Consider the following 19,268-nt stretch of genomic DNA (forward strand, 5'->3'; position numbering starts at 1 on the left):
GATCATGTGACAAGATCTTAGGAGTTAGAGGACCTCCATTTTCCTAAGACAGGAAAAGGATGAGATGCCCAAGAGAATAAGATGAACTTATTGGACATAATCATCACCATTTAAAATGATTTGACTAGGTGCCATGGCTCACGCCTGCAATCTCAGCACTTCGGGAGGCCAAGGCGGGTGGATCACTTAAGGCCAGGAGTTCGAAACCAGCCTGGCCCACAGAGGAAAAACCCCATCTCTACTAAAAAATACAAAAATTAACCGGGCATGGTGGTGCAAGCCTATAATCCCAGCTACTCGGGAGGCTGAGGCAGGAGAATTGCTTAAACCCGGGACTCAGAGGTTGCACTGAGCCGAGATCACACCACTGCACTCCAGCCTGGGCAACAGAGCAAGACTGTCTAAAAAATAAAATAAAATAAAATAATTAAATACCTCATACAGATCTGGTGCTACCATTTTGGTTATTCCATGGGTATCTCTCTCTGAGGCTTGTCTAAGATTCAGAAGGATGTCAGGAAAGTCGGGTCACCATTGAGAGACCTCACTCACCTTAAAGCTTGTTAGACCTGGTTCCTTGGAGCCCTCTTTTGACAATGAAATACAAACTCAATGTGTCCTTGAGGAATCTCAGAAGGCTATAGCTGGAAAAGTCCCTATTAGACCATCTAATGAGACAGTGTCCTCAAATGATGAGAACATTCATGCCCAAGCAGTTGAAATATTTTGCCTAATATAGTGTGGCTAGTTTAAGTGACCAAGCCCAGAGCAGAAAACAATTTTCTTGCTCTGATTCAAGTTCCCAGTCCACTATCTCACACTAAGAAGCACATGAAAAGCAGTGATGAACCATCTTCATTATGTGTCCCTGGAGTGTAATTACCGATCATACAAAGCAGAAAGATTCGAAGCAACAGACCTTCTGCAGCTCTTGCAGCTGAGTTTCCACTGGGTGAGACAGTGTCAAGGGTAGAGGCTACAATACAAACTGGTGAGGGAGGAGAGCCAAGTGACAGACTTCCAGTCAGCAACAGGCTTGGGCCACTTGGCCAGGAGCCACCTAAGTGTCCCATATCCCCTATGCAGAGCAGCCAGAATACTCAGCTTCCAGCTCTTCTAGGAAACTAGCAATGCAGATGCCTCTATGAGTTTGAGATTGTCTAGCTCTGCCCAGTCCAAGCTGAAGTGTCCATGAATCAATAGGAGGAAGAGGAGAGGCAACTGGCTGGATGAGGACTGAGTTTCATTTTAGTTATCTTTGTATCCCCAGTGTCCTAAGCAAAATTGATGCTCAAATATGTTTATTTGAATAGAGTAACTAATTATAGCCAGAATTTTGTCACCAATCTACCTTAGGCAAAACATTTGTCTCCTCTGAGCCTGGATTTCCAAGTCTATCAAGTAGGAATGTTAATAATGATCCTTGTAGTATTGTTTAAGGATTGACATAAAATTCTACATATGAACACCATTTGGGAACTCTAAAGTACTCTAGCATGTAAAGGATAAAAGGTCAGGAAACGGCCTCCACATGGCAAATTCTCAAATAGGCCCATTGCCAATTTTGTTGTTGACATTCTTCCATTCATAAAATATATGCAGTTTAAGTTGCAAGAAAACAGACATTTCTACTATAATGTGATATATTCATTCCTAAAAGCAATCTTGTGTTTTCTACAAAATCACACGTAAAAATCATAGAGCTTATGATAAAAACAGAGTTGAGGCAGTCAACTCAAAGTCCATACACCTTTTTAGCCAAAACGCAATGTCAAAACTACTCAAATAAAAATACTAGCATAATTTTAAAGGCATTTAGATTCCTAAGAAATTCTATACTAAATAAAGGATTGCAATGGAATGAAGTAAGAAAATGTTAAGGCTGAATAGTTGTGGGGACAAGGGTAAAATGAACTAAGTTTGGGGCCAATTATACAAGCCATTCCAAGAAATCACATACAGCAAAACTAAGCAAAGAGGAAGAATCCAAGGAGAATGGAATTCCTTACAATACTGTATCAGTATATGCTTACTGTGTCCAGCTCTTAGTGTATTTGGCATTCAAGTGGCGGTATTGGTAGTATAAACATTAAGGTGCTGGGGAAAACTGAATTATAGTGACTTATGTATTTCAGTGACATCATTTTTCCATTTACTAATTCTGTATGAGCAAATTTCCTTATAGTAACATTCATTGGGAGGGAATATTCTTCTTATTTTTTTATGAATATCAGTGGGGCCATCTTCACACTGAATGGTGTGAGGAGAGCTGTCTAAAAACATTATTTTTTGACTAATATAGGTTCCTGGACTTCAGAACAGATTTAACAGTTCAGACCATTGGACATAACTTTGAGAAACAATGACCCAAATTAAGCAGTCTAAAAATGCAAACTAAAGCCAGTCACAGTCATCCTTAATCTTCATGCTATTGATTGGTATCAAACTTTACTGAATCCAAGTCTTCGTATTTGCTGGTATATATAAACGTGTCTTTATCTATTAATCAACCAACATTTATTAAATAGATAAATCTGTGCTAGTTGTTGTCAGAATACATAATTATTTCTTGCAATGACTGTAATGGCAGAAACACACACACACACACACACGCACACACACACACTTAGAAAGTAGGCTATCAATACTGAAGAGTACATGAAATCTATCCATTTAATGATAGAGATATTAAGGACTAAATAGATGAGAGTTTCATCTTTCCACTGGGCTAAAGAGCAGATGGTTTTATTCAAAACAGACAACCTTAAATTGGGAAAACTAGTAGAATATAGCAAATATCCTCCCAGCATATACTCTTGTTAAAGTCAATTTAAAACAACTGAGATAATACTATAAATTTCTTATTCGTCTTTACCTGATTGATTTCTAGTCTCAGAACAGAACTAAATGCTTCAAAAGTTTTCCTGTGGCAGTTAGGGCTCACCAAGTATCACCAAATAATTATGTGCTTGTCTGTATGTCCCAGAGCACCTGGCAGTAGTTGGAAGCCATGTGGGCTGGTTCTTGTCAATGAACAAGGATCAGAACTGACAACGTATTACCTCCACCTCCAGCCAAGGGAGTCAAGAGCAAGTGTGCCGTTTTCTATCTACAACTCTCTCCTTTGACTGTAATCATAGAGGCGTGTATTCCCAAGGGCATAGTACAGGAGGGAGTGGGGTTATCTAACTCACACAGGAAGGAGACACATGAGCAAAATAAATCATTGTGGTATGAAGTCACTGACATTTTGGGGTCCCTTAAGCTAGGTAATAGTGTTTACCTTGTTATTAGTCTTGCATAAAGGTTCTGATTCCTAGATACTTTCAAAATGGAATAGAATTAAAATTTATAAAAATAGAATCTCAAAAAGATGAGGAATTAGATACCTTTCTAATGTTAAGTGTTGGTGCTGGATGCTTTGTCAGGGCACTGAGGATTAAGTTGGCTTGCTCTGTTACTATGACATAAAAAGAAATTAGCATTCTCTACTGATTTATATTCTCTAATGGTCTAGACATTTCATTATTTGTAATCTCTTCCAGGAGAAAAAGAATCACCAAAAACCATTTCTAAAAGGCATTGTTTAAGGTGGATGTGGGAAATAGTTATAAAACCACTGAGGGCCAAGCCTAACTAATTCAATCCCTGCAGGAAATTCCTTATAACACAATGGCTCGGATGCTGTCAGGTAAGTGATACTTGAATACACTTCCCAGGAAATTCACAGAATATTCTTGTGCATCATAAGGAAATCCTGCCTTGGCCATTTCTGAAATGGGTCTGAATCAAATTTCAGTATTTGTCTATCACAGAAAAACAGTAAACCCTAATGTGCAAATAAGCATGGTTGTTATGTTAGAACTTCAAAAAGTAATAGTGAAATGTAGGTCATTTACAATGTGAGTTACACACCAGCAACTCAACAGAATGTAGTTAGAGAATCATACTATTTTTTTTTTCAACTCAGCAAGCCTTGATGCTAAAGGAACAGACGTATGTACTACAGTTGTGTTTATTCAATTGCTGAGTTGATCTAAGCATATACATTATTTTTCTCTTCAATTAGTTATCTTAATTATTCCCAGTTTGTAAGTGTACTCTATATCATGCTCTAGGCCAGGGTTCAACAAACTATATCCTACAGACCAAATCCTGCCCACTACCTGTTTATGTAAATAAAGTTTTATGGAAACACAATCATATCCTATTATTTACTATTGTCTGTGGTCTTGAGACCTGCTTTTGCCGTACAATGACAGTCAAGTAGTCACTACAGAGCTTGTGTGGCCTGCAAAGGCTAAAAACTTTACTATCTCTGACTCTTCACCAAAATTAGGTTGTCTGCTCATGCTCTAAATTTCACTGAAGCAAACTTTAAAAATATGTATATTATAATTTGCATATGCAAAGATACATATTTATAAATATGTTAGATCTTTATAAGTCTATACTGTCTTAGTTTCCTATTCTTAAACTAATCAAAGGCAAGAAATAGGGTAAGATTCTGGTAGATGAAATAAATGTTATTCTGACTGCATTATTTTTAATCTTTGGTGCACTAAAGTACAATTGCGTAATTTTGCAGATTCCTAGCCTTTTCTTGGAATGGTATTTGTCTTCTCAATCCATTTTAGTTTCTTTGGAGGGAAGATAATCTCTATATGGCCTGGGCATAAAAGCTTTGATAGTACCAATTCATTTTTACATTTCCTAAAAGAAGGAGTTTTAACAAAGCTTGTAACCAGATCACTCCTAGGCTACAGAGTTAATATTTATTGAACACATATTCTGTGTGCCAATTACTTACAGAAAGACCTCATAATTTAATCTTTATCCCTACTTTATAAATGAGGCTTACGATGGCTTAGTAATGCTCAAGGTCACAAAATCACTTAGTTGTAGAACCCAGGACCTAGTTGTCTTGAAATCAAACCCGGGACATTTTCTACTCTACCTCTTGTGTTCAGTCCTTTTGTTATCTTATACTCGACCGACTTTTACAAAAAGAAAGAAAAACAAATGTTGAAGAGATTAGCATCTTACTAGATTAAGCCAGACTAAATGTTTAATGGAAAAAATTCCTCAAATATGATTTCTCAGTGGATAGCACTGAAAGCTTTTGAATGTGTCACGTTTGAATGGTTTTAAACTGTTCTAAATTGATTCCAAACTGACACAGTTTATCACCCCCAGTGTTTCCATCTCTTTTGCTTTTAGGGTGCCAATTCTGTCGAGGCAAAGGAATCCAGCTGCTAGGTGATACCACTTGAAAACATTACTGAGAAGAAAACCCCCACCTGCTGTAGCCAGTCATAATACAGACAGACTTTTATTATTTTCCCTGTGTTTCTGAATAAAAGTGAAAAGGCCTGGAGGGGAATATACTCACTACTCTCCAGAAATGCGGAGTGTTAGAAAAGTGCTTTGCTATCTCCCTAAGAAGGTTATACCTCAGGGATTCTGGGAGGAGGTGTGCCAGGCAATGGACCCTGAGACCTGCTCCAACCCTCTGGATATGGCCACATGGTCCTTCGTTGGTAACAAGAACTCCGATCTCTAAGAGAGGTATGGCTAGAGTAGTTAATGGTGGACCTATTCAACACTCCTTCAGCCTGTGAGTGAGCTCTTAACAAAATGTCTATTCACTAGCCCCCAGCCTCCCTATCGCTCCCTAAGAATGAAAGTTTCTAGTGTGTTTATGTGGGTTGGGGGCAACAAGAAGACTTCATGCCATGGCTGGGAACAATTGTTTTCAGATTAATAAACATTAACTTCATGGTTTAAACCTGTGACTGTGAGTGGCTAACACTGAACTATCTCTAAAACATCTTTAATTTTCAACTTTCTCATAAAGAAATGGTCTTTATTTGAAAACAAGAATATTTGCTGTGTTTTTGCTGGCATATCAGTTTCCTTTCTGAATTTAAAATATGTTCAATGTGCATGCATATATATTAAGTCCCAAAAAGATTAAGTTTAAATTTAGCATATAAAATAGGTAAAGTGTTTTGAGCATTTACTCTGGACCAGGCATTATAAAAAGTGTTAATAATCTCAATCAATTAAAAAAACACAATAGGTTGTAACTTAGTTTGTAGGTGAGGAAAATTCAGTAAGTCACCACAATAATCAGTGTTAGATATTGGACCCAGGTAGTGTAATTCCACAGCCTTTACCCTTAGCCACTACTTACTACTGTCTCCCTGTTATATGTTACTCCTGTCATCAAGGAGTTTTTGTGACTTAGTTTCTATTTAGTTATACATTTTAAATTAAGCTTCTTTAATTTATTAAGATTATAAACTCAGTTGTAGTTACTTATTACTAATTTTATTTTCTAAGAGAATCTCACATTATCAAATTTCATCATAACCCCAACTACTATTACTGTAAGGATGTCTTACAATTAGGCACCATCTTGAAGTAACATTATTTTAAGATACAAGAATCATCTGGAAAAGATGATTGCTAAGTAGACATTCATTTATATTCAAGGCTATTGTTGAAAGGCTTAGACCAGTGTTTTCCAAACATAGGGAAGGAGATCCCTATTCCATTTGTTGGGAGAATGGTGCCCTTTCTTCCAAGAATGGAAAGAGCACCATTCTCCCAACAAAGGCTCCAGACCAATCCTGGGAAGGAATACATTCACCAGGCTCCTCTCAACATCTATCCAGGCAAAGATCTCTCCTGCCCAAGCCAGTCATGGCCAGAGGAGTATGAAAGTTGAATATCAGGATGCAGGGTTGCTAGATACTAAATTACATTTGAATTTCAGATAAACAATAAGTAAACTTTTAGAAGAAGTATTTCCCATTCACTGTTTTGAATGTTTTATAATAAGTATGTTTCCTTTACCGTTTTCCCCCATCCCCGGCTCCCAAAACCTGGCAACCCTAGGAAAGCAGGAGAGAAACACTTGCTTTATTTTTATATTTTTAACTTTGGTTCACCTCCAAATTTAGATTTTTCTTTAGGAGAGTAAAAACTCTAGTGAATCTTGTTTTGTTGATTAAATATTTTTGGCCTATTCTGCTTAGCATTTGGTGCCCAGCAGGAAATCTGGATATATTTGCTAGCTGATTTTTCTCTTCCTCTTCCATACTTGAAGACTGACAGCTGGATTGGAAAACAATGTTTAGGCTAAAGACAAGTGTGTGTTGTGAGTGGGAAAGTACAACATCATCTTCCTCTTTCCTGATTTCCATTTCATTCCAGAACCAACTGTCAGCTAAGGAAAAGCACAGATAAGAGATGTAAGTGGCCTGAGGTGACCCCAGGAAGACCTGAGTATGTAGAAACTGAGTTTCCTGTACTTCCATGATGCATCAGGGCTAATATCAAATTCGTTGCTGAGATTTTCCCAGGCTGAAAATTTAGAGACTGATAAACTTTTAATATTTAAATAAGCCATTTAAAATCTACCAATAAGACTGATTTTTTTCCTTTTTTATTTATTTTTATTATATTTTTTAATACTTCTCAGAATATGCAGAGGACTAATTCTTTTCTGTGGAGGAATCAGATATCTGTTCAAATATCGGGGGCTCATGAGCAAAATGAAGCCAGGATTAAGGTAGCTTATTCAGAAAAAAATCAGATAAAAGGAAAAATAATTTTGTATTACTCAACTAATTTATATGATTAGGTAATTTACAGGATTATGCTTTTTTCTAAGCAGATATGAAGCCTGAAAGGGATGCAGTCTGTTTTCCTAACAAACTGGCATCTCTGATGAGGATCACTAAGTGTTAAAACTCATTGAGGGCTGGCACAATTCTCATGCCTATAATCCTGGCACTTTGGGAGCCCGAGGAAGGCGGATCACCTGAGGTTAGAAGTTTGAGACCAGCCTGGCCAACATGGCGAAAACTCGTCTCTACTAAAAATACAAAAATTAGCTGAGTGAGGTGTTGCATGCCTGTGGTCCCAGCCACTTGGGAGGCTAAGGCACAAGAATCGCTTGAACCCAGGATGCTGAGGTTGCAGTGAGCCAAGATTGTGCCACTGCACTCAAGCCTGGGCAACAGAATGAGACTCCATCTCAAAAACAAACAAACAAACTGAAAAACAACTCATTGTGAATTAAAGCCTGAGACTAAAGATAAGTGAAATCAGTCCTACAGAGCTACATAAAAGAGTGATATGTCAACAGGCTCTGGAGTCCTGCCAGTCCAGACTCAGCAAGACCATTCATTGTTTCTTCCAGCAAGTGGCTGAGCTGAGATTTGAACAATGCCAGTCTGACTACAAGGTACTAATAACAGCACAGTGTATCAGTTCCCCTAATACCAATGCAATGTCTGGCTTTGGCAAGATATCTGGTAAACGTTAGTCCCCTTACTTCAACTCCTTTAAAATGGTTAGTGAATATTTTCTTTTGTTTTGGCTAACCAGATCTACACTCTTCCTGGTTGGGGAAGGTACATAGGAGATGGGGATGAGAAGAGAAGATGTAGGCATATAGAATAGTCCCTTATCCTGCCTCCTGGTCCATAGAATGTGGGCATGCGACCTTTCAATAGTCAATCTGATGTTCACACTCAGCGATTATTCTCAGAAGCTCTGATTGAGTCTCTCAGAAGCCCCAGTGTACCGGTGATGGTTGTCTGGGGGTGGCTATTCCATGAGCTGCATTGCCTTACATAGGTGATTTCTATAGCAGGGTTCTGACTGTGCCTTCCTCTCTTTGTTGCTATCTGAGTCTCTTTACCTTCTTCGGGAAAATTTATTCACTTCTTGTATCATAAGACTTGGTTCCTGTTGTTTGCAAGCAACTTATAAATAGTAAGATAATTGTAGTTTATGACTTACATATGGCTGAAACACCCAGGTATAGAAGGCTGAGCCGTTAAGGAAGGAGATTCATAGGAACTAAGATGATTAAATGGAGGAAAGGACAATATCTAACATCTAACCTAACAGCTAATATTAATTTTACTTGATTGGAAGTTTAATGAGGGTCATGGCTGCTATAGAATCAGCCTCAGGGATGAGTTTCTGTGGTTTCCATAAGCAGAGTCAAGGCCTCCTAGCATTCTGTGTGAACTCAGTGGTATCCTTGAAGAGGTTACTATTCTTGGCATGAACATTACAATTGAAATGTGCCTTTCTGTACTCCTCTTCATTTGCGTGTATAACTCACAAAAGTGTGTACTTCACCAAATTTAAAGAAATAAAAATATTATAAAGAACCATCTGGGTAGCCTGTCTCATGCTGAGGGTAACTCTGGACTGAGTGGATCCACTTGTTCAGGTTTGAACACAATCTCTGACAGAGAGTTTTGGTAGAGAGAGATTTATGTTGGGAACAGGCATGAGGCAGATCTTCTGCATCGTATTTCCATGGCTGATCTGTTGCCTAAGTGGTATATGTGGCCAAAAAAAAAAAAAAAAAGCAATAAGAAGGAACAAAATGAACTTAAACTCTCAGGAACTTTCAGGTATTTTGCATATATCATATCATTTATTCCTTGCAACTCTGTGAGGGAAGTTTTATATTTTTCCATTTTACAAATTGAAGCTCACGAAGCTAAATTTGGGGATCATAAAGGTAATATGAGTTGCCCAAGGTCACAGAGCTCACCTGTGGGAGATCCAAGATTTTCTAGTCCAGAGCTAATATCCTTACATACCGGAAAAACATTCAAAGGGTGCCCAGAACCAAGTACCATCTCCTCAGGTGATTCTAGCCAATTGTAATGTCTTCCTGTTCTCAGTGGTATTAGCTTTTAATCTGTGTAACGTGTGTGATTTTTGTGTCTTGTCTTACACAATTCTTGCACCCCAAAATGATATAAGCTTTAAGAAGTGGGTAGGATCTGGGTTCTCTTTCTGTAGGCCCCCTCCCATTGTATTTAGCAACACATATGCATGAAAATGGCATCAATAAATATTCACAAATTGATCAGTGTTGGTATTAATTGTGAATTTATGATAGTAATTTTAAAATACATAAATGTATAGACAAATCCCACAGTGAGGCATTAAAGCTAAAGAAATACATTCCCCTCAACTTTTTAAACTTGCCTTTTCAGAATATCTATGTCCATCTCTTTTCTTAACCAGACGGCTGACTGGTATTGTCGTCACAGGACACATTAAAGCCAATAGGCCAATCAGTGATGACACTCCTGGTTTAACCTGGCTGCAGATAAGAAGCACCTGGGGAGCTTTTATAATGTGCAGATGCCTGGGCTCCTTTCCCAAATATTCTGACTTAGTTGGGGTAGGGCTCAGGCATCACTATGATTTTAAAACTCCGTAGGTGGTTGGTGCTGCCTGGTTTGAGAAACCTCTGGCCAAATGGAAAGAGCATTCCAGTAAAAATGAAGACCTGTTTTTTCTCACTGCCGGTTTCTTTGGGAGAGTGAGCAAAGTTGATAGGGGAGGAAAATAACAAGAAGAAAAGTGGCAGGACCCTGAAACTTAGCATGCCATTGGAATGTGGCAAACTATTAAAAATTATTTGTAAACCTCAAGATTTTCATGCACGTATTGACAAAGTGGTTTAAACAATTGTCCTCCCACCCCATGTTCAAGTTTAAAGGCTCCCAACAACTTTAAAAATAGGGGAGTGTTTGGCAAAGCATTCCAAATAAATGACCCTTAGCTCTGGAATTTGCTCCTTCTAGCAGGCTGCTCTCCTTAGTAGTCAGCCAAACCCCAAATCTGGCAGCTTTTAAAATAGGGTGCAAAAAAAGATTCTTTTTAAACCTGAGAGTCACTAAAGATTTATTTTACTGGAAAGACATGATCGCAAACATAACAAGCAATTATTGTTACTGCACCAAGTAGAATCAGATATGTGCAAGAGAGATTATGAAATCAAGAGCCACCCTTCTTTGTTCATTCTGCAGATGAAGAAATCAACTCTCAAAAAGATGAAATGATTTTCTAAAGTCACACAACCTAGTGGCAGGGCCTGGTCTCACGAATCAGTCCAGTTCTCACACAATGACTTCTGAGAATGACATGGACGATTTCTTATTTGTATCATACTTGTTATTCACAAATGCAATGTTCTTGTAAATGTTAATATTATAATCTTTGTAACTGTAGCAAATAATCGTTGAATTATTTTGTAATTTTTAGTGTGCAACATCCTTTCCAAAGTCCTAAATTTCATACAAAGATGAAAGCTGGTTGCACTACTTTCTTCATCCTCACAATTAAAATTTCTAATTCATCCAGAAGAACATATGTGAATCTGCATGAAATACAAATCTAAGTATTTTAAATTTACAGCGAATCATTATAAAAAGGCCTTGACCTTCTCCAGATTTCCTACCTACTTGCCCATTTCCTATTATATTTTACTCTGACCTAGGGAAAGTACAGGATCATCAGAGATAAAGGTGAAAATTATTCCCAGAAAGACAGGAAAAATTTGAACACTTATTAAGCTCTATTAAGTTTTAGACAAGGAGGTAGGCCCAGAGTGAGAAATTTACTGTGGTGATAACAGGCTCATTCTCTTGAAAATCCACTAGTGCATTTAATGAGGCAGATAGTGAATTTTGCGTCAGTTCTTCTCACTTTCCCACATTCCACATGCTATCCCACTTCCTTCCAGTTCAGGCTGAGAACACACTGACACACAAAGGGTCAGAGAACTATTCCCAGATTTCATTCCTCCTCCTAAAATTGATTGTGGTTTTTTTCTCCCTTCTGCAGAAAATGTTCTTTCCTTCTACCACACCCAATCCATGTTCACCATTTAGTAAATGAACAACTTAAAAGATAAGTTATTATTGTTTGTTAAAGGTGTTTTCCTGAGTTTTACAACCAAAGATAAAATGTTGAATAAGAAAATAGAAAAGACCCCAGTGGGTCTTTCTGGCGTCCAGCCCCAGGGCCTTTCTCAGGCCCCAGCTAGCTCCCTGTCACTTCTTTATTCCTGACTTCAGTCCCCAGGGGTCAGTTTCCCTGTCCCTGAGGTGGCTCCCACCAACCAGTCAATCCTGGACGTTCTTTCTTCCGGGAATGGCTGTGGAAAGGGACAGAATGTCTCAAACTCCCCTTTCACCATCCCCGTCTTTGCTGTCCTAAAAACGAAAGAAGCTTCCTTTTTTCGTTTAACCAGTCAGAGCTTAGTCATGTCAGAAACGCAGAAGAGACAACAAAAACATGGATACTCTTATACAAAGGTTCCACAATCTTTCAGAGTCCTTTCGGTCATGGTCCCTGGTCGGTATTTGATTCCACGTACACCTTTTCACTTATGAGGGTAGGAGGTAATGGAATCTCCTTCTTCGTGATGTCTCCTCTCAGGTTTGTTGACTCCACAGTAAATATTTAACATTTAGAGAGATCAGATAATACAGATACCACTATGTAGAAGAAAAATATTACCAAAGTAAAGTTGAGGCCAGGTGCAGGGGCTCACGCCTGTAATCCCATTTGGCGGGGCCAAGATGGGCAGATCACTTGAGGTCAGGAGTTTGAGACCAACCTGGTCAACATGGTGAAAGCCTGTCTCTACTAAAAATATGACAATCAGCTGGGTGTGGTGGCGTGCATCTGTAATCCCAGCTACTGGGGAGGATGAGGCATGAGAATTGCTTGAACCCGGGAGGCAGAGGTTGTAGTGAGCCAAGAGTGGTCTACTGCACTGCAGCATGGGGGATAGAGCAAGACTCTTGTCTCAAAAAAAAAAAAAAAAAAAAAGTAAAGTTGAGAGGTCTTAAAAGAGCAATGCTCTCAGGTCCTTTGCCTGATAACTCTAGAAACTAATGGAAGATCAGTGTGGGCTTCTGGAACTTGCCAGATTAAACTCTGGGAATACCTCCTCGCTAAAGTCAGGCTGAGTTAGGAGCCCTCTGAGCTCCCATGTTCCTGTGCCAGATTGCACTGCTATTACTTCTGCTTTACCATTTGTTGCCCATTGTAGACTGTGTATTTTTGCAAGGAAGGGACTGTGATCTTTCTTTACCTCCGATCACTGGGGGCTATCAGAGTCCCTGTCACATAGTAGGTACTTAGTGCATGATTTTCAGGATAATGAAATGGTTCTCAGAAGAAAGGCAGGAAGAGTTCCTATAGGGAAATATAAATACTCCTCCAAGGAAGGAATAAGACTTCAAAACTGAGTTTGAGTCTCAGCAATGCTGCTCAGAGAAAAACTGCCTTGCCACAAGGTGATAATTTGATAAATAAGGAGGGTTTAAGGCATTTTTGAATCTTGCATTGTTCCTTGTTCCTCTACCCCAAATTACTCAATATGAATGGGTGACAAAAAATAGGTAACATTGGAATCAGATGTATCAAACAGGAATGTGGACCCTGTGAAAAACTCCTCTTGTGTTTGAGCAAGTTACCAATACATCTGTAACATGAAGTAACTAGGTCCGAAAATATATAAAGTTCCTTACAGCTTTAACCGCTTATGATTCTAAATGATTCAGAGTCATGTCCTGAAATGTACTTTAGGCTTCCTCTTCAAACTCATTAAAAAAAAAAAAAAAGAAAGAAAGAAAGAAAGAAAAAGAAAATAAGAATTATACCATAGTCAACAACACACTTGGGGAGGAAAAATGAATTCTAAATTATGGTCATCAGATCAAATGAGCTGAAACACAAGATTAAAATGCTTTCTATCCACAGAGCAATTTTTCATAATGGTGTCAAACAAAAAGTTCTAGTCAATGTTTACACTAGGACTTGATGAAAAATTCCAGACATAAAACTTCTGGTACGTAGACTTGAACTCAGAAGGACCTCCTATCTCTGAATGAATTGTACAACTAAAACCTACTGGGATTTTTTTTCCTTAACAAAAATTCATCCTTCAACAATTATTTGAGTTTTATTACTGAGACTATTAAGGCATAGTAAAACTGGTTATCTGGAAGTCAGTCTATGTATGACAGCTAAAGACTTTTTTAAGTACAACTACTTTTGGATGAAAATCATTTTGAAAGACATTACATGTATTTAACTTCTTTAACAGAATACACTGAATGTAATTTGATCTTTTCCTCAATGTGAACACCAGATACTGGTATTGTACTCAGTAACATCCTCAAGCCCCAACGAAAAACTCTATAATACCCTAAGCTTTTTTCCTTTTGACAGCGTTTCAGGATCCACTCCCACTATCAGCTGTCACTTTTGACTGCTATCAATTCTGTTAACTTGGTCACTTGTGGTCATCTCCTGCTGCTATCTAATTTCAAGATTAAAGGCAGGGAAAACTGTCTTAATTCATCCTTGCATACCCAGGGATAGCATAGTTCTAGTTACTTAAGGTGCATCATTAACAAAACAAGGTTGTTGAAATAGTGCATGACTTAATTGTAGGTTTAAAATTAAACAAACAAAAAAAGCTTGCTGAAACTAGGTGTGAAATAACAATAAATGGATGCTGGGTAATGCTTGAGGGGATTGCTTTAATACACAGATTTGCCACATTTTCTCTGCTTTTTCTAATTTTCCACTATGATCCAGATAGATTACAGGACCATAGAATTGAGTTCCTGATTTTTCATGAGAGATGACAAAATAATAAAAACATAAAAAATGCATAAACTTTAGCTGATTATATAAAATTTAGTGTCATCAAATAATTTATTTTTATTTTTAGATATGTGTTTGCCTACTCCAAACTGAAAGCTGAGAAGAACTGGCATTCTTAGTTTTTTTAGGGTGATAGCTGAGGGAGCACCACATCACACCCACTAGCTATGTTACTTTGGATAAATTATTTAACTTTCTTTAATTTCAACTTTTTGCATCAGAAAATAGTAAAGACAAAACCATTCTAACAGGGTTCTTGAAAGACTAATGCATTTTAAAGCACTTACCATAATACCTGACACTTAATAAGCACACAGTTACTTTTGTTATAACAGGTTGTCCATTCCTGGAGTGGGGACAGTAGTACCAACCTTGGACAAAGCCAGGCAATATGACTGCCAAAACATTTTGCTCTTGTATTTGCTACTTGGCAAATACTGCTCTTGCCTCAGTGTCGGGTGTTCTGAAAACACATGTGGCACCCAAATAGAAATAAGCTTTAAATTCCTTAAATCTCTGACATAGAAAAAAGGCATTTCCATTGAACTAACATTCTAAAGAATGGGGTTTTAATGTAGGCAATTTTAGGAAATAAAGGAAATTTAAAAGAAGACTGATATCCAAGTCTTCACAATTTATCATAAATGTTATCATCCTTAACAAACAAAATCTGAAAATTTAAGACCTTCCCATATCAATGCCAATTATTATAGAGTTAAAATATTCATTGTAAAAAGCAAACACTGCAGCCTCAAATTTGTATGCAACTATACTACTATACACAAAGGTGTTTGTCCTTACAGAAACTCATTCATTTCTCAATTTAAATTAAAACATTCATAATATTCCAATCAATCAGTGTTATTTATCTCAACACAATATAAAAACATGTTACCAAAAATAGAGATCTACTGCAAAATAGTTATTTTACAGATTATTCTTAGAAATTTAGAAATAATATTGTAACATGTGGATGAGAATATAGATGGTGATACATATCACACACTTTCTAAAAAAGTCTAATTCTTACTATATAAAGAAAAACAATGAATGAGACTTTATCATCTCCACTGAAAAGGTATTTCCATTAACAAATACCTTCTCGTAATGTTTCTGAATGGTATTTTCAACCTAAATAAATATCTCTTTACTGAACTTGGTCAATTTTTTTTTTTATTTCTAAGTAAAGTTTACTACTTGATGACCATATTTAGTAACTTCTGATTGTTCTCCTTGTTAAATCCAAAACTACTATTACAGATTTTATTTTCTAACATCTTCATTAGCTGCATTTTTGAATTCTAAATCTTTTCCTAAAAAGGCATAATTGATTCACAAAAATATTATAATTGCATCCTAGCTCCTTTATATATCATGTTGTTGGCTTTGTAGTAACACTTTTACACTAAATTTCTAAATCAATTCAATTCATGAGAGATACATATAATACATTAGGAAAATCTTGAAGAACACTTTTCTAAAACACTAAATCTCTTAGAGTATATAAACTGAATCACACCACAAAGTTTAAATATGCTGACATCAATTGTAAGAAAATTATTTTACTGAGCATTTTACCAACTTTACTGGAATTAATAGTTCTTTTTTAAGTTGCTCATCAGCTCTTCCCTTTAGTTGCACTCACTGCTGGAGAATTCATTTACTTAACGTGATATACCAGCAAAATTGTGCTCTGGTCAAAACCAATTTTTGAAACAAATTAGTTTCAAATCATTAAGAAAGATGTAAATCAAACTGCAAAATTGATGCCACAGTTCATACTCTTGTGGTTTTTCAGGGAATAAAAAGGGAAGTGAAGCAAATGTCTGGTGAGACAAATCAGAGATATCACGTTCAGATGGGGAGCACAAGGCTACGGGGTCCACTAGCAGTAACTGGTTGGCCTGAATGAGATACAGCTTGCTAATTCCTGCACTATGGGAATCCTGAAAAATATTTTTAGTAAATTTAACCACCATCATATAAAACTTTTTTTTTTAAATTACCATTTTTAAAGTTACATTTTGTGTCATCATCTCTCCCACCACTCAAGAAATCTGAGATTTACCTTTGGATTCTACTTTTTTCCATAACTCTAAACAACAATCTGCAGTCATGTCCTTTTGATCCCATCTCTTAATATTGCCTATTGACTTCTGTTCATTCCTATTGCAAGGAACATTATCACTGCCCTTGATAAGGCCATTGTCATTTTTCTCTTGTATCTTCCTAATATGCATTTGTTTAACCAGTCTTCCTGCCTCCAGTCTTGCCTCCTCCAATCCATCCTTGATGCTGCCGAAGAGTGATATTTGTGAAATGCAGTTTAGCATGCTGCTTAAATTTTGTAATTGTTTCTCCTAATGGTCAGACCCAAACTCCTCCTTGTGGCACTGAGGTTCTTAGGTGATTAGCACACTTCCCCTTCCCATATTCCCACTTAATTTCTCCGTATTTCTTCTTCCCATTTTAGGTAAACTTAGCGGTCCTTGCTCTATAAAGTTCCCCCTAAAAATGACCCCTTTCAGCACTGTGTCCTTTTAGACACTTTGTACAAGTTACTTATACTTTTAACAGTGATTTGCTTACATGTTTGTCTTCCTCACATCTAGCCCAGTGACTGTTTCAAAAAAGGCACTAAAAAATGGATAAAAGTAAATATATTACTCTTAATGAGTAGTGTAATATAAATATAGATATTACTATATTATATTACTAATATATTAGTAATACTAATATTACTAGTGTATAAGTAATATATTAATAAAAGTAAATATATTACTCTTAATGAGTAGTGTAATATAAATATAGACACCCCATATGTCTATATTGTCTCTATATGAATATAGAGCTCTTGCTCTAAGAAAAAGGGTTCATCTCTCCTCAAGCCCTTAGAATCACTTTAGAAACTCTTCAACTTCTAATTCAACATATTCTGACACTAAACACAAATAGCAGTCTTAACTCGCTTGGAAAACCATATGATTTAAATGTACTATAACCCTTTCCCAAATAAGAGCTGCTACTATGGGGGATTAATGTACAGACCATTTCATATGTATACTTGGTTGTTTAGGAACACAGATAATTTCAGTTCCAGAATATATGAATTCCAGAATTAGTAACTTCTGTTAAAGATAAATGGCAGTTAAGAGAATTAGGGAAACTGAAAAAGGAAACTAAAGTTAGAGACAGAAACTAAGTAAAGATAAAGAAAAATGAGCTTTACAAAGCTACTCTAGTGGCATCTGGGAAGAGAAAGATCCAGTCTAAGAGGGTAATCAAAGTGAAATCCAAGATCAACAATCTTGTCATTTTAACAAGGCATTTAACATATAAATGGGGGACCAGGAGTAGCTAAGTGTCATTTGGTATGTTGTATCGTATCTATAGCTAAATGAAATAATGTGCAAGCTTCTCATTTACTGAGTTTAGTAGGCATAGCAAATCTTTGTTTGTAAGCACATGATAGGAAATAGAAATTTACAGTACATTAGAGAAGGTACATTGGAGTTACGGAGTTTTTATCACATATCCAATACTTAATGAGTAGTAGTTGGAATTAGACTACTGTATATGCTTTCCAGAGACCATTATGTCTTCTAGGAAAGTCAAAAATAATTATTTGAATTTTTAATTTGCTATCATTTTGTCATTTTCACCTATGATCTAGTAAGAATTGTATTCTTGATAACAGAAATGTAATTTCTTAAAAATCAGTTAAATTTTATTTAATTAATTAATTCATAGACATAAAAACAGAAATTTTTAGAGGTTTTATAGTTGAGTATGGCCAGTTAACTCTTTTGAAAGACCTTAATACTCCAATCTTTTTCCTGACTGGGGACCCCTGCCAGATATTTACCAGCATAGGAAAAATATCCTATTGCCTTTATCAGATTTTATTATGCACAAGAATCATCCAGAGATGTTGGTACAGGTAGCGTCTGTCTCACTAGGTCTACAAAAGATCCCTGAATTCTAGTTTCTAACAAGCTCTCGGGGATGCTGCTGTCTATGGACCATACTTTTGAATAGCAAGGCCTGAATCAGTGGCTCTCAGCCTTGATGCCTATTGGAATCATCTGGGTGGCTTTTAAAAAAAAACATTTCTAGGAATAAAACATTACTTAATTAGTCTGGGCTGCAACCTGGACACTGAGGGTTTTAAGAGCTCTCAAGTTGAGGTGAACAGGTAGCTAAATTTGAGAACCTATGGCCTAACATGTATTGGTTATATTTATTAGGCCTCATTTCAGTACTGCATAGGTTATGAGAGTAAAAATGTCCAAAAATCTCCAAATCCTTACTGAAAATATAATTATCAATCAGTTTCCAACTTTAAGAATCTCAGTGGTTTCATTTCTATATTCTTATTAAATTATTTAGTAACATATTTAAACAGTATTTTAAAGATAAATACTCATGGAATTATAATGAAATGACAATCTCAATTATTTTAAATTAGGAGGTAGATTTATAAAAATATAAATATGTGAGTTTTAAAGTATAGAGAAATGTCAGTTCCCTATAAGAAATAAAAAGGTTCAGACTAGTTAAGAAGCTTACAAAAAATCCCCAAGTCTTTCACACCAGGAAGAAGGCCCACAGACACAGGAAAGAGAGGCAAAAGTTTACTTAGTATCACTACTTGAAATAGGCGTTGCTGATCCAACAGTTAAAAACTGAATCATCACTATTAGATCATTACTAATTATTTTGCTAAATTGAGGTTTGAAAAGGTCAAG

The 19,268-nt window shown here is 36.7% G+C and overlaps 1 protein-coding gene across 1 annotated transcript in view; it reads right to left on the reverse strand.

Moving 5' to 3' along the window:
- The window catches only part of ITGA1 (integrin, alpha 1), a 176,535-nt gene that overhangs the window by 142,158 nt on the left and 15,109 nt on the right, over positions 1–19,268 (reverse strand). The window lies entirely within an intron of this gene.

This window comes from Mandrillus leucophaeus, unplaced genomic scaffold, assembly GCF_000951045.1.
Source record: "Mandrillus leucophaeus isolate KB7577 unplaced genomic scaffold, Mleu.le_1.0 Scaffold1147, whole genome shotgun sequence".
Lineage (NCBI taxonomy): Eukaryota > Metazoa > Chordata > Mammalia > Primates > Cercopithecidae > Mandrillus > Mandrillus leucophaeus.